The sequence below is a fragment of a genome, unplaced genomic scaffold, assembly GCF_019419815.1.
Source record: "Pyrus x bretschneideri cultivar Hongxiangsu unplaced genomic scaffold, Pyrus_bretschneideri_v1 Contig6, whole genome shotgun sequence".
Taxonomy (NCBI): Eukaryota; Viridiplantae; Streptophyta; class Magnoliopsida; order Rosales; family Rosaceae; genus Pyrus; species Pyrus x bretschneideri.
The window spans coordinates 6,047,921-6,063,354 of record NW_025999798.1 but is presented as its reverse complement, the minus strand read 5'-3'; positions in this window follow the sequence as shown (position 1 = coordinate 6,063,354).

Below are 15,434 nucleotides of genomic sequence, written 5' to 3'. Positions count from 1 at the left end.
GTTACGAAGCTTTGAAAATTGCCCAAAGAGTTTTTAACAGAAGGACCAAAATCATGGATGGTGGACAATCTCAAGGATCATTTTTATTGATTTTCAATCTCAAGGACCATTTCTATTAATCATGCAAATCTCAGGAATCATTTTGAATAATAACCTTATACAATATTCCACAGTGGGAAAGGTAGGCGGGGTATGGGTGACTTTAAGGGCAGAAAGACCATAGGACCACAGTAGTCCTAGGCCCACCCTGCTTTTGTTTATAAAAAAAATTAGTACTACTTATTTTTTTTTATCATTTTACCATGACTTTTTCACTTAAACCATTCCAACTTCCTAGACAAAAGATCCGGCCCTCTTTAAATATTTTAAGGATATTTATGTAATCTAGTCTAACCCTAAAGCCAACCTATTCCAATTTCCAACACTTCTACTCATTTTTCCAATACTGAAAATTAGTATTTTATTATTCTCCAAGTTTCTAGCTAATTGCAGTCTACCAATCTAGGTTAGGGTTGATATTTGTGCATTGCTTTTCGATCAGTCTTTAATTTCCATGATCCTCAAGGGTATGAACTTCGAATCTCCAAAGTTGTCATTTTCAATTTTCTTTTGCAATTTGCTAATTCATATATGTTGTCATCTACAATTGTAAATTAATTTAACAAATAATATTTTTTTTTGCAGATTAAAGAATTCCATTATTTCATTATTCCATCAAAGAAAAGACGTTGAAGTTTAGTTAATTGGTCAACAACCCAAAGTATGTATTTTACTCTAAATTTCTCTTACAATTTTTTGTTTATAAATTATGATTAAATTGATGTCTTGCAATTTCTCTTAACTATTGCCTAATTTGTTTTAGTTTGTAAAATTAACATACATATACTATGCAATGGTTTCAAAATATGAAAACTCGTGGAGGACAATTATTTTAATTATTGGGGATATGTAATATGTGACATCCCACATCGCCCAGGGGAGTGATCCTTATATGTATTCCCATCCCTACCTTGCACGAGGCCTTTTGGGAGATCACTGGCTTTGGGTTCCGTAGGAACTCCGAAGTTAAGCGAGAAGGGGGCTAGAGCAATCCCATGATGGGTGACCCACTGGGAAGTTGCTCGTGAGTTCCCAAAAACAAAACCGTGAGGGAATGGTAAGCCCAAAGCGGACAATATCATGCTACGGTGGTGGAGCGGGCCCTGGAAGGGTTCCGCCCCGGGCCGGGATGTGACATAATATTATCAATGCTATGTTATTTTGAATTTTGGTTACTTTTCATATACATACTATGATGTTTTGGTTAACAGTTTTGTAACTACTATTGATTTAATTTTTTTTTAATATTTGTGAGAGGTCCCTCTTAACCTAAAATCTTAGCTCCTCCACCGGGTGGCTTGTTTAAATAATATACAATATTCCACAGTAATGCCACAATATTTTTTTTTTGGGTCAATTTTTTGGATGGGTCAATTTTGGCTCCGTATTTCCTCCGCCACCTCGGCTCTTTTTCTTCGGCCATCAAAATTCCACAGTAATGCCACAATATTTTTATTTTTATTTTCTTTAGTAGATTAATTAGCACGTAGACTTGCTTGAATACTTATATGTGCAATAATTTTCTTTTATTATTACAAATTTTTGTTTAATTGTATAACTTTAAATGTGAAATATAGATGGTTTGTCTAAAAGAAATCCTGATCCTGCTGCTTATGGAGGAGTTTTCCGGAATTGCCATGGTTAGTTTCTTGGTAGTTTCTACCAATGGATTGGCAAATATATGAAACATGTGTGTGTATATATATATTAAAAAGTAATGCATGAAACGTGTGTGTGTGCGCGTGTGTGTATATATATATATATAATATTGAAAAGTAATGCATGAAACATGTGTATGTGTGTTGACAAATATATGAAACATATACAATATATATCGGAAGGTAAATATAAATGTAGGGGGTTCATGCATCATATGAAATGTTTTCATGCTTCATGGTCTTTGAAATATCTTCCTTTATTTTAAGTGTACCTGATTGGCAGAAAGCTACAAAAAAACCTTTGAATTTGTATAAGATCATTCTCGGAAAGTCAGAATTGCATCTCCAATGCGTTGTATCATGTTCAACACAAAAAAATTAAATTGAATCAATAGCATGTAGATCAATTCAAAATAATAAATTAATCATAAAAAGAATGATTAAAACGTAATACTCCCCTGATTGAAGATTAAACTTTCTTTAGCGCAGTGTCAAGGGCGTGTTGATAACGTGTTGGAGGCATAATTTACTAAACAATTATGGAGGCTAGAGAGAGAGGGTGTGTAGCATAGAGAGAGAAGAGAGAGATGTGTAATTGTTAGGTGTGCAATATCTTACCTCATTATGCCTTTATTTATCGTAGTAGGAAAAGTTAATTCCTTACCCTAATAGGATTACAACTCTAATAGGATAATAGCTAGTCTAAGAGATATGGTAAAATCCCATAAGGATATCCTAGATATGTTAGGATTTACACAATCACGTTCCTAATCTAATAGGGCTGTAACACCCCTTTGAGTGTGTAAATACTCAACTAAATGGTGCATCAGGTTTTCAACGATGAAGTAAGTTTAGTTGATGAAGTCGTCGGCATAATGAGCGAATACGAGTCTCAAATCAATGAAAGAATACATAAAAGGTTAAACTTACAAAACCTCGTTATGATAAAACCCAAGATAGGAAAAAAACTCATAGACTAAAGAGAAAAGTGAGAAGTTGTATTAAGTCAAAACTATACTTCTGGACGCAAGTAGAAGAACTCACAAAGGTATGATCAGCCCAGGATGGGTGCCTCGTCAAAACCTAGTTAGCTAGCAAAACCCAGTGGGAAAAATGTTCCTAATCGTAGAGAAAAAGAGTTCATTAAGATCAAGTGAGTACTATTGAATACTCCCCCTGAGTTTGACAGAACTTCTAACTGAGAATTACAAGCATTTGTATATGAATAGTTAGACATACCAATTTCTCGGACAAGCTTCTGGAAGGTTGACTTCGACAGTGAAGTCGTGTAGAGGTCGATAAGGTTGTTTGAAATCAGCTTGCATGACTTCAATCTTCCGATGCTTTGCTGATGTGGATATAGACGCAATATGTCTTGGTGTTGACTTCGTTGATGTATCATGTCTTGGTTGGGTTAATAGATGCGGTATAATCTTCATGGATCGTTGTCAGGACTCAACAATGGATGAAAATAGTAAGTACTTTGAATATACTTAACAATAACTCCTAACCATATCTCATTTGTGGCGTAGTGAAGTGAGGTGAGTCTTGGAACGTTTTGAAGATTTTGCAACTAAGGTTATATCGTGGACCTCCAAGATATTGTGATATCCCTAACAGTAAAGACATAATCATTCGGGGATTTACCTTGTGCAGGTTTGATAAGTAACCAGCGTCAGTATAATAACAAGGCAAGCATCATTTCGAGGATTAGGGGGGTCGGATCAGCTCGAGATGCGTTGGGATTAGCCCTTCAAGGTAGCGGAAAAAACGTTTTTAATACCAATTTAGTGGTTGCGTGTAGGCATGGTGCTACATCTTTACCAATAGATCAACATCGAAGGAGATGTCCTATCTAATACAATGAGCTAAGTACAACGAAGCGTAAAGTTGAACTCAGATATGAAATTTCGGATTCCATAACCTCTTCAAGGGTCTCATTTGCATATAATGTATGAAATATCACAGGTATACTCAAAGGTAACACCTTCAGGGTGTAGTTCGACTGGTAGACCAAAGTACCGTTAGAACAATACTTCAACTTCAGGTCAAGGCATAAACGAGTTTTCCCAAGATCCTTCATCTCAAATAACGTATTCAGGTGCGAGGCAGTTTTCTCCAGCTGTTCTAGAGTCTTAATGAGATTCATGTCAACGACATAAATTGTAACTCTAGCAATTCGGAATAAGACTTCATAGTTTAACACGCAAGGGCATAATTCATATTCATGACTGATCAAGTAATCACTTACACAGGTATACCACATCCATCGGCTATCAATCCGTACGTGAATGCCTCAAATGAGTTGAGAGGGTGTTCCATGGTTTGGAACTATTTGAGTCAGTCCATGTAATTCTTTGGGAACTTACATGTCAATCTCTGTATCAATATTCCCATAGAGAAAACACTAACCACATTTCATAATGGTGCAATCAATCACATGGCGTTTGAGAGAAACATTGCGTCGTAAGGCATGCATCATATTGGACTATTTCATTAATCTCATTATGCTTCATTTCCCACTTGTAACACAACAAGGTTACCTTAGGCAATGAAGGAGTCTAGAACACATTTTGGTAAGGAATTTAACCTGGATTGTGATTTTGGTTGTCTAATCAGTTCTACGTTGTCACTAATCAATGGAACATAATTCGATATCGTCATTTTTCATTTACGTCGGTAGCTACCATATAAGTGAAAATGTCATTGATGATAATCTCATTCCAATTTCATTATCTCATCTAAACTAGTATACTAGACTAAGAACTTCAAGTCTCGAGAGTAATTCGGATTAATCTCATGAGATGGAAATAATTTGAGACAACGATCAAGTATATATTCATTGTGTGTCGTCTTTTTCTTCTTATAGGGAAATAAATCATATGAACCGAGTGATATGTCATGCTTCAGGTCGAGACAGATTGATTGGCTATCCGCCGATGTACCAGATCGTCCAACAGGGGCGGCCAAACAGTTTAACAAGGGCGATACACCCTTCAGGGATGTTGACTCAGCATCTATTAAGTACGTCTATCCTTGCAGGCATGTTTGCAGCTGATATATGATCTCGTCACTTTAGCTAGATCAGAGGAATGTGTCTGGAGCAACATTCTGAAAGCTAAAATACATTGCACTTGCTTATCACGCTTGTGCGGTAGGGGGATAGAGATGAGACATAATGGGCAACGTCCATGCAAATTCATGTCGTTCTACAAGAACGTTAATGTTCTTATCTCCCCCTAATAGCAGGAAGACTATCTCATTGAAGTGACAATCCGTAAATGAGCGGTAAAGAGATCGCATGCAAGGGCTCTGAGAAAGCTAGTGTGAAGGAGAATCGTAATTGACAAAGATTCACATCTTTCTTTTGAGGACCCATATTGATACGTTGCGGCTGCGCAACTTGGCACATGGAATGCACACCTAAAACACATAAATACGAAGTGTTAGGTTCATACCTAGTAACCAACTGTAACATCGAATAGGTTAGGTGGAAATAGGCCTTAAGGCAGACCAACATAACTGCGTACAAGATTGCATAGCCCTAGGCAGAAATCAAAAGCTTGATGCATTCACCAAGGTCCAGGTGATTATTGGAATTGCACTTTATGATCACTCTGCAAGGCTATTTGGGATGAACATAGGAATTCAATGTTCAATTATAAACCCAAAAGACATGCAATACTTTATCGAAAACCGTTGATATAAACTTTCTAGCAATATCCAGTCTCCCAGACTTTATGGGATAAATAGGGTGGTGAACCCTTAAAATCGACCAGGAGGTTTAGCAGCAATGTGTGTGGACAAACATGTGATCAGTTTGTCGATTCATCAACCAAAATCATAAATATTTATATGGTTCGCATTTTGGTTGGATTAGTTCACATATATTCTCTTGAATCCACTGTGAAAAAGGGTGATTTCGTATCTTTGCGAGGGATGATGTAGAAAATCAATTTCCCTAATGAGCAGGCTTGGTAAATTATGCTTATAGGCACAAGGTCCTTACTTCGGGTAAAGAGAAGCGTTGTGGCATCATTGTTCGACCTACGTGTCCCAAAAGATCGTGCCAAAGCAAGTAAACTGCTCGAATCACCCAGCTTCAGGCCGACCATATGTGGCGTGTTCTCAGTCGGGAAACAGCCCATTGGCCCCAAAGCAAAGCTTCAAGCTCATTTTTGGAGGTGGTGCAAAGATATTTCACTTTATTTTCTTCAGTGGTTTCATTCATAATCATTGTTCCCTCAAATATCCTTAAAACTCAAAGACGTTTTTTCGGAACGGAGAGAATATAAGGTTTCTTAAATGGTAATTTAGTACCATTCATACAACAAGGAGCATGCCAATGCTCTTAATTAGGTTGGATAGACCTGAAGTCATTGCTAAATATGTGATTGAGGTGTAAAGTTAGTGTGCGTAGTATCGCATTCATCCAAACAACTAACTTTCCCACATTCGTATCTAATCACGTGTTTAATTGAATTCGGTCACATGTTTTAAGAAACATGATTCAATTAACTCATATTCGAGGACAATGTCAATAAGATTATCCGTAATGAAAAACAAACACTAAGCTTGAATCCAAGAACATGGAAAAATGTTCATAAAGTAAATGGTTTACTGAGAGGATTCGGCCAACAAGGCCATCCATGTCAAAATTTTGGTCTTTCAATGATATTCGGTGGAGCAAAATTAGTTTCACATATTGACTACGAGAATGGTACTCCTTAACGACATTAGTAGAGGCACAAACAGGTGCATAACCAATGATTTATTTCATCAAGACATAAATAGATTTTGCAGGGTAAAGGTTTGGAAAATTATCCTTTATTCTTGAAGTTTTAGGTCTTAGGTGCCAAGGATCACGCTTTGGGCATGATGCCACACCTTGGCAGTCCCTGATTTTACCATATGTTGTAAAAAAACAAACTCGAAATTGGATTGTGAGAAAGACAGACCCAAAATTAGGTTCGGTAGGCTCCAGTCGAAGCTAGATAGGTCTGTTCGGTAGGCCTCTACCGAAGCAAAGCAATACCGTTCGACGCATCCCTATTGAAGCAGGGCACCACCAATTCGTAGGCTTTGACCGATCTAGGTTAAGCCATTCGGTAGACTCCAGCCAAACTGGGTTTATACTGTTCAGTAGACTCCAACTAAAACTGGGTCTATACTTTCTTTCACGTTTGTGGTAGTAATTAGATCTAAGAATTTGTTAAACTTTCGCTCTCAACACTGCTACTTCATGAGCGAGTTAGAAACATGGAATGACTAGAAAAATATTCTCTAGTCAAAATTCAATTGGATTTATAAACTTCAAAATCGTACTCATTCATGGACGTAATCATGGTGTGCTTCAGGCAATATCTTGCATGCTTCAGACGGTACTTCCGCATGATCGCATTCCAAAGAGCCATGGAATCTTCGTTCGGGAGGTACTTCCGTTTGTAATGCTTAAGGCATAAGTCTTCGAATGAAGATCACGGCGGAGGCTTATTCAACTCTTTCATGCCATTGTTGGCTTCAATGGTTTCTCAGCTTCTTGATAGTCAAGTAGAAATTCTGACACGCCCTGATCCCGATGTCCGTCGGATATCGGGATGGTAACGTGCTGGCCGACACCCGAGGGTGACGAAAGCCATTTGGATGCAAATGCTGAGAATAAATGACAACATGCATATAAAATTCATTCGAATACTAATATAACAAGATAATATTCAACTGCCAACAATAAATTTATAATGAAACTGCATGGCATGTTTAAAGCATATTCTAGATCAGATTACAAGCGGAAGGTAAAATAGAGAGTGCTATTACAATAGAGGCCAAAGCAGAAATAATCTAGCACGATGTCATTGGTATGGGAATGCTTCGTACGTCGGATTGTAGTCCTCGTTCCTATGTCTTGATGGGGGCGCAAAACAAACATGAGTGGACCAAGTTGATATATATATATAATTAAATAGTTATCAACATACTAACCCCTAAAGTTTTATGAAAACTAATAGTATAATATAAAATAAGTTTTCCGAAAACCCTAGCATGCCATAAAACCTTTCATAAATCATATCTCGTATATAGTGTGCTAACTAGTGGTATCATAATCGCCCGAAGGCAGAACATAGAACTCTTCATTCGGAACACTTCCTTCACAAATATCAATCACCCGTAGGCTCCTACAGCGCTCAATATAAGTATCATCGCCCGAAGACTCCTACATCACCTAACCCGAAGGTCAATAATAGGGACCACTAGATACGTACAAAACCACTAAACATAGTCTTTCTAAAACATAGGTACATATATTTTAAAAGCATCTTCATAGTATAAAGTCATCCATCATCTATACTATAAATAAGGGTGTGAAAACATATTTTAAATAGTATATCGTCATCCATCATACACCCCACAAGAACATGGGTTTTATAGAAAATATGGTATTCTAAAATAAGCTCAGTATAACATGATAATCAATCTTATAAAACGTTTCATTAAATGTAATCCTTAAATCATGATTTTCATGTATGCATTTTTACTATTAAAAACATGCATTTTAGAAGGGGTCCACTCACAGATACTCTGTTGTAGTAGAGTCGTACGAAATAGGAATAACGGGATCACCGCTAGTAATTGCACTTAAGCACATAAAGGTTACCATTATTAAAGCTATATTCAAACGATTGAATTTGGAAAATTGGATGTCAAAAACTGGTCCAGGATGTTGAAATTAGCCTAGGAGGAGTTCTGGACGAAACCAAAAAAGTCAAACGGAAAGTCAAAGTCAACGGTCAATGGATCAGGTCAAACTGGGTCAACCGGGCTGGGTTTGGATCCGGGTGAGGTCCTAAGGTTTAGGTTGGGCCGGTTAGGGGCCTATGGGTTTTGGGCTTTAGGGTTTAGTTAGGTTTGGGGTTAGGCTTAGGGAATTTAGGTGGGCTGGATGCCAAGGCCCGAAGGCCTAAGCCCAACCGGCCTTAAGGCCTGAGACCTAAAAGAGGTTTTAGGTTTCCAATTGGGCTGGGCATTTAGGCCTGGCCTAATTGTTTTTGGGTTTTAAAAAAATAAATACAAATTAAATTAAAAGGGAAAGGGGCTGGGCTATTAAGGGTAATAGGCCTAGGGCCCGGATTTGGCACGGCCTAAATGGCCTGGGTTTTTGGTATCTTGCCGAGGAAGAAGGCCGGATGCTTCCAAGCTCCAGTCACATCCAACACTCATCCCTAGACTATGATATAGGTACCAAAATGAAGGGCAAGGTGAAGGGAAGTGTTTTCTCACCTTTGATTCACCGTGGAAGGGCTGTAAGTGGCTGGGATCTGGGCTCAAAAGCCTCGGGGTGCGCTGGGATTTTTGAGTGAGCTCTGGGTGTTCCGTGCTTCATGGAGATGAGGGAGAGTGAGAGGGAAAGTCCGTGGTGGAGAAGGTGGTGGTTTTGTCGACGTCAGGGTGGTGGTGTTCCTCGGCGTGTATGTGTGTGTGTGTGTGTTTGCTCGGGAAAGGTAAAAGCGAGAGGGATAGAGGTAAGCTGAGAGGGAGAAGAATGAGATCAGGGAAAAATAGAGAGAGAGAGATAAATAGATAGATAGATAGATAGATAGATAGATAGATAGAGATGAGTTAGGGGGCTGCCACGTGGTAGCGCAGGGGAGAAAGTGAATCCAGATAAAGGGTTTGGATTAAAATAGGATAAAAGACCAAAATGAAAGGATCAGTAAACCTTTGGGGAAAGTTTATGAATTAATTTTGGGGTGGGGTTTAACAAATTCACATCTTGTACCCCACATAAAGTGGTTTCTATTAGAATTGTCCAAATCAGGAAAATCAAACTTATGACGGGTCAACAATCCACTGAATTGAGGGAACAAGATTGTGAATAGTGTTATAGGAAATAAAATATCCATAAACATCAAAGTTAGAACATTTGAGTTCTAAGACACTGGTTTTCACGAAAAATGTCAGGTTTTCATAGGTATATTTGTTTTATGAAAACTTCGGGTTTCAAAGGTACTAACTTTGAAACTACAGGTTCGAGTTTAGTTATGAACTTCCGGTTCATAAAAATAGGTACTTGTAGGAACACATAATACAATATAAACTAAGTGTAATAGATTTGGGTTGCTTTAGGAACTCAAGTGTGAGTGCTTCAAGACTACGAAAGGGAGTCAGTGGTTTAAAGAAAAGAAATAAAATATTGAATCAGTAATGTCCAAAAGTGGGTTTCATGCCAATAGTTATGGATGTCTTATTAGATTAGTGGACTGCTGGTCACTTTAATTAATTCAATAGATCAAGACCATTCGGGGTTGATCGTGGAAGCAAAGAAATATAAAGATTTAGGCCTATGCACAAAAATCATGTTAGCTGCAGGCAATTAGGAGGTAGCCCAAAAAAAGGGGCTTAAATCTGCTATAGGCAACCCCAGCCCAAGCTGGGTTGCGGGCCAAATCAATTAGGGAAGCCTAATTGGGCTTGGTTCGTGAAGAAAAAAAAAAAAGCAGCCCATGCTGTTGGTAGGCTGAGGCGAGCCAAATGAAAAAAGAAAAAGAAAATAGATAAGCCCAGTTGGGCTTAAGGCAGAATGACAATAGGCCCAAAAGGCTGCGGTTCCTGAGAGAATGCCCAGTGATGCTGGGTGTTGGTTTCGACCGAGCAGCTCGATGACAGCGCCCAAATCTTGGTGATTTCAGACTGGAAAACAAGCCGGGATTTGTCAGAAACACATGGATTCTTTGACGAATAACCTTCTTATTGTCGGTGGTGTTTTCAAAAACCAGTGAGATTCGCGGAGAGTTTCCAAAATAGCATCGAGATTTCGAAGTAAATCTCGATATTTGGAGGTCAGGGATGACTTCCAATCGTCGTAGGTCACCTGAACTTTCTGGGAGATGCTAAAGATTGACTGCAGGTGAGATGGCGTTAGGTGCGATAAAGAAGATGATGCCAAAAACGACATCATATGTGTTATGTATCTGGGTTTTGGATTCGGCTCAGAAAACTGAGCAGCTCGAGCACGGCTTAAAGCCGTGGCTCCAGCGTTTTTTTTTTCTTTCAAGTTTCAGTTTTAGGGCTTTCAAAAGCCAAAAGGAATCAAGGCTCGAAGCCTAGCAAAGAATGAAGGCCCAACTAGTGGGCTTGGTTCTCGCGCACGGAAAGCCTAGAATGGCTGCTTGGTTCCTTTTTTTTCTCGGTGAGGGTTTGGAAAAAACGCAAAATTGCTTCTAATTTCTTTCTATTCTTTGACTCACATATTCCACATAGCAAAAAATTGTGTAATGCATGAAATGTGTGTGTGTGTGTGTGTGTGTGTGTGTATCAGAAGGTAAATATAAATGTAAGGGGTTTATGCATCATAGAGAATGTTTTCATGCTTCATGGTCGTTTCAAATACCTTCCTTTATTTTAAGCGTACCTGATTGGTAGAAAACTACAAAAACCTTTGAATTTGTAGAAGATCCTTCTCAGAAAGTCGGAATTGCATCTCTAATGCGTTGTATCACGTTCAATACAGAAAAATTAAATTGAATCAATAGCATGTAGATCAATTCAAAATAATAAATTAATCATAAAAAGAATGATTAAAATGTAATACTTCCCTAATTGAAGATCAAACTCTCTTTAGCGCAGCGTCAAGAGCGTGCTGATAGTGTGTTGGAGACATAATTTACTGAACAATTATGAAGGCCAGAGAGAAAAAGGGGGTGTAGCATAGAAAGAGAAGAGAGATATAGCATCCCACATTGACCAACAGATAGGGGGTGATGTGCCTTATATGTGCATGCCCACCTCTATATAGCACGAGGCTTTTTGGGAACTCACTAGCTTTGGATTCCATCGGAACTCCAAAGTTAAGCGAGTTCGGACGAATGCAATCCTAGGATGGGTGACCCATTGAGAAGTTCTCGTCTGAGTTCCCAAAAACAAAATCGTGAGGGCGTGACCTGGGCCCAAAGTGGACAATATCGTGCTACGGCAAAGTCGAGGCTAAGATGTGGCAGAATGGTATCAGAGCCACTCTGCCGTGTGGTGTGAGTGTGCCGACAAGGACGTCGGGCCCCTAGGGGTGGTGGATTGTAATATCCCACATTGACCAACGGAGAGGGGGTGATGTGCCTTATATGTACATGCCCACCTCCATATAGCATGAAGCTTTTTGGGAACTCACTGGCTTCGGATTCCATTGGAACTCCAAAGTTAAGCGAGTTCGGACGAGTGCAATCCTAGGATAGGTGACTCACTAGAAAGTTCTTGTCTGAGTTCCCAAAAATAAAACCGTGAGGGCATGACCAGGGCCCAAATCGGACAATATCGTGCTACGGCGGAGTCGAGACTGGCTACGCCACGTACTAATAGGTCTTCACTGCTTTCTCAATACTTAATTCACTCTAACAATGAGAAATTAACTTGTACTTCGATTTTACGGTCTGCCTGCGGAAGTAATTGAAAAGGTGGCCAATCAAAGAGGTTATGTTTATCTAGATAAGTGATAAGGTAAAAACAACTATGAGCTTACTGTCCTAATAAAAAGCTTGCTCCTAACTTTCCGAGATTTAGTTTCTTCAGCTCCAGCAGTCACAATGTTAGTCAGTCTATCAGTTGCACGTTAATTAACGGATTTATGACATTTTGATATTATTCGTTACCCTGAAACTGTGAACCGACATTCTGGTATAAAGGTATCACTCCCAGATACCAGCACCTGTGTCCGGTATCAGAAATCATACCGCTTGAATATTGGTTGACAGTTCTTGGATATCAGATAATATCGTCAATTAGTAACGCCACCATAGGCTGATTCTAGACTAGAGCTCACTCGGGTGGGTGGTTTTTGGACGACTGATAAGGAACTGGTCTTGTGAGGGGGTTCCATAATTCTAGGGGAAATACTCATTACTTCGAAGATTTTATACTAATCATAGGTATAACAACTCGTACTTCAGTGCATATACTCATCGAAATGACGAGTACATCATCAAAAGAAATTTGGAAACTCGTATTGGTTAAGATGTCCTAAAGCTGGAAAGAAGAATTTACTAATAATCTACTTTAGAACGGGCTCAAACAGAAATCGATCTTTCTCCTGAATATTCAAAATGATAACTAGTGTGTTTAAGATGATTAGTGTTATCGGGAACCATAAGTGATTGTCCCTTAGATGTTTCTTTCGTCGAGTGCTACCACTTTAGCACCAAGTTGTCGCTCCAGACAAAATTTGGAATCTTGACGAAGTAACTTCATAGGAATCCTAATAAATGATAACTAACGGGTACTGCTAAGGAATCAAAATAAGTTCTGGTTTCCTATCTCGAAAAGGTTGATTATGATGGCGTGAAAATAATGATTGGATTGATTTATAGATCCCTTGTGATACACCATTCGATACATTAGCCCTGCTTTAGGGCCATTAACTTGTTTCAAATTTACATCTTTCCTTGGCAGGGAAGTTCTTTGCTTTAAGTCTAAAAGTGTTTGCCAAAGTGACCCTTTAAAATGTCGACAAGTCAACAAAACTGCCCAAAACTTAGGAAAAGCCAACATATTTTTTTGTATTCGATGAGGAGGCAAGATTCGAACATTAGGCTCAAGAACCGAGAATGCTTACATCACGCGTGATGAACGCAATATTGCCCAACTTGTGCTCTGATACCAAACTGACACACCCCAACCCGAGATGTCCACTAGGACTTCGAATTGAACTGTGTTGGCTGACACCTGGAAGGTGATGAAGCCATAAAGTGTATTGATGTGGAAGATGTGAATAAATTTAAACCTAAAAGTACCTAAGTACAAGAGTGTGCGGTGAACGGGTATAAACCCATTTCACATGTGATGACAGAGCTTAAGTACAGTACAGTAAAATAGGGTGAGAATTATACTATCGATGGTAATCGTCTACCCCAAGATTTACCGATAATCCTCGTCGATACGAAAACTCTGCTATTAGAACCTGAGGTTCGCGCTACAACTCCCTAGTACAAATATCGAGGCATCACGAACGATCGGCGTCTGTGGCCAAGTCCAATTTGGCTAGGAAAAGCTTCAAATCGCCATGAACTCGCCGGAACCCTATAATTTGGGTGTTTTTGATTTGTCCTCAAATCAACTCTTACGCTCCAACCAATGATCGAGCATTGTTCCTGAGCTCAAGGGAGGGCTATTGGTGGCAACAATTGAAAGAAATCATTGCAGGAATGGCAGATTAGCCGCTGTGCACCCCTTGGAGCCGACGTGGGTGTTCTTGTGAAACTAGGGTAAAAAAAACCCGTCAACCATGGGTGGAAATTGAAGAAGAAGGCCGATGAGAAGTTCCCAGGTGGTGAATGGCTACAATTTGGCGGAAAAATCAACGAAAAACCGTCGAAATGGCTGCGGAAGGGGTCGGGTCGGGTCGGCGGGGAGGAACTAGGTCAAGGGTGATCTGGTGCTCCCTCATTCTCTCATTTTTCTTCCTTTCTTCTCTTTCCCATTAGTCATTCACCCTACCCCTTATCTCCATTCGTCCTCACCTTTCCCTCTATTCAATCTCAGCCACACACGTGGCTTTCCAGATTTAGCTTCAAAAATTTGGAGCTTTCTTGAAAATAATTAATTGACCATTTTGTCCTCAACTTCGTTCGTTAATAACTCATTCGTTATAACTCCAAATTGCATTATGTTTATGCCCACGCATTCATAGCGATGAGTATTACTAGGATATGCCAAGAAAATGAATCTTACATGACATGACATGGCAGTCAACGAAAGTCAACTTCCTTATCTCGAAGGGCAATTTCGTCCTTTCACTCTTCGAAAATTAATAAAATCACAAGAGAGATGTGTAATTATGAGGTGTGTAGTATCTCACCCCATTGTGCCTTTATTTATTGTAGTAAGGAAGGTTAATTCCTTATCCTAATAGGATTACAACTCTAATAGGATAATATCTAGTCTAAGAGATATGGTAGAATACCCTAAGGATATCCTAGATATGTTAGGATTTACACAATTACATTCCTAATCTAATATGACAGCAACAATAATAAAATTATTGTCTAATTTTAAAGTTGCATTGCATTTGTAAACTCATCGCAACTCAATTAATAATTAAAACACCTTAATAACAGACTTTAAACCTAGCCAAGTTGACTATTACTATACTTTACATGTAATCTTAGTTGATAGATGGTTTTTTTCCTTCTTATAGTTTTATTCTTTAAGCATAGCCGTTATTGGTGAACTAGTTAAATTAACATTATCAATATGATATTTGACTATACCATTATTTTTTGTGAACAATTTTAACTACTTCTTCATCCACATAATTTTGGTCACACCCAAATCACAATGTCACATTTTTTATAAGTCAACATACAAACATATTGTGAACACGAAAAATTCCTGAAACAAGAAACAAGAATACGTGTACAAAATAATATTTTGTGTTTAATGATTTTGGGGTTACGATCTCTTTGTAATTTGGTCCTCTTATTCGATCTCCGTAAGATGTAGATTTGTTGATCCAAGGGCCGTCGAGGCTTGATCTTGGATGAACAGTTGTAAGTTTCTTCAAGGGCCTTCGTGGCTTTGATCTTGAAGGTTGATGGAAGTTTCTTCAAGGGCCTTCAGGGCTTGATCTTGAATGTTGATGGATGAGCGGATCTTCAAGGGCTTTTGGGCTTGATCTTGAAGAACGGCTGGTTTTCT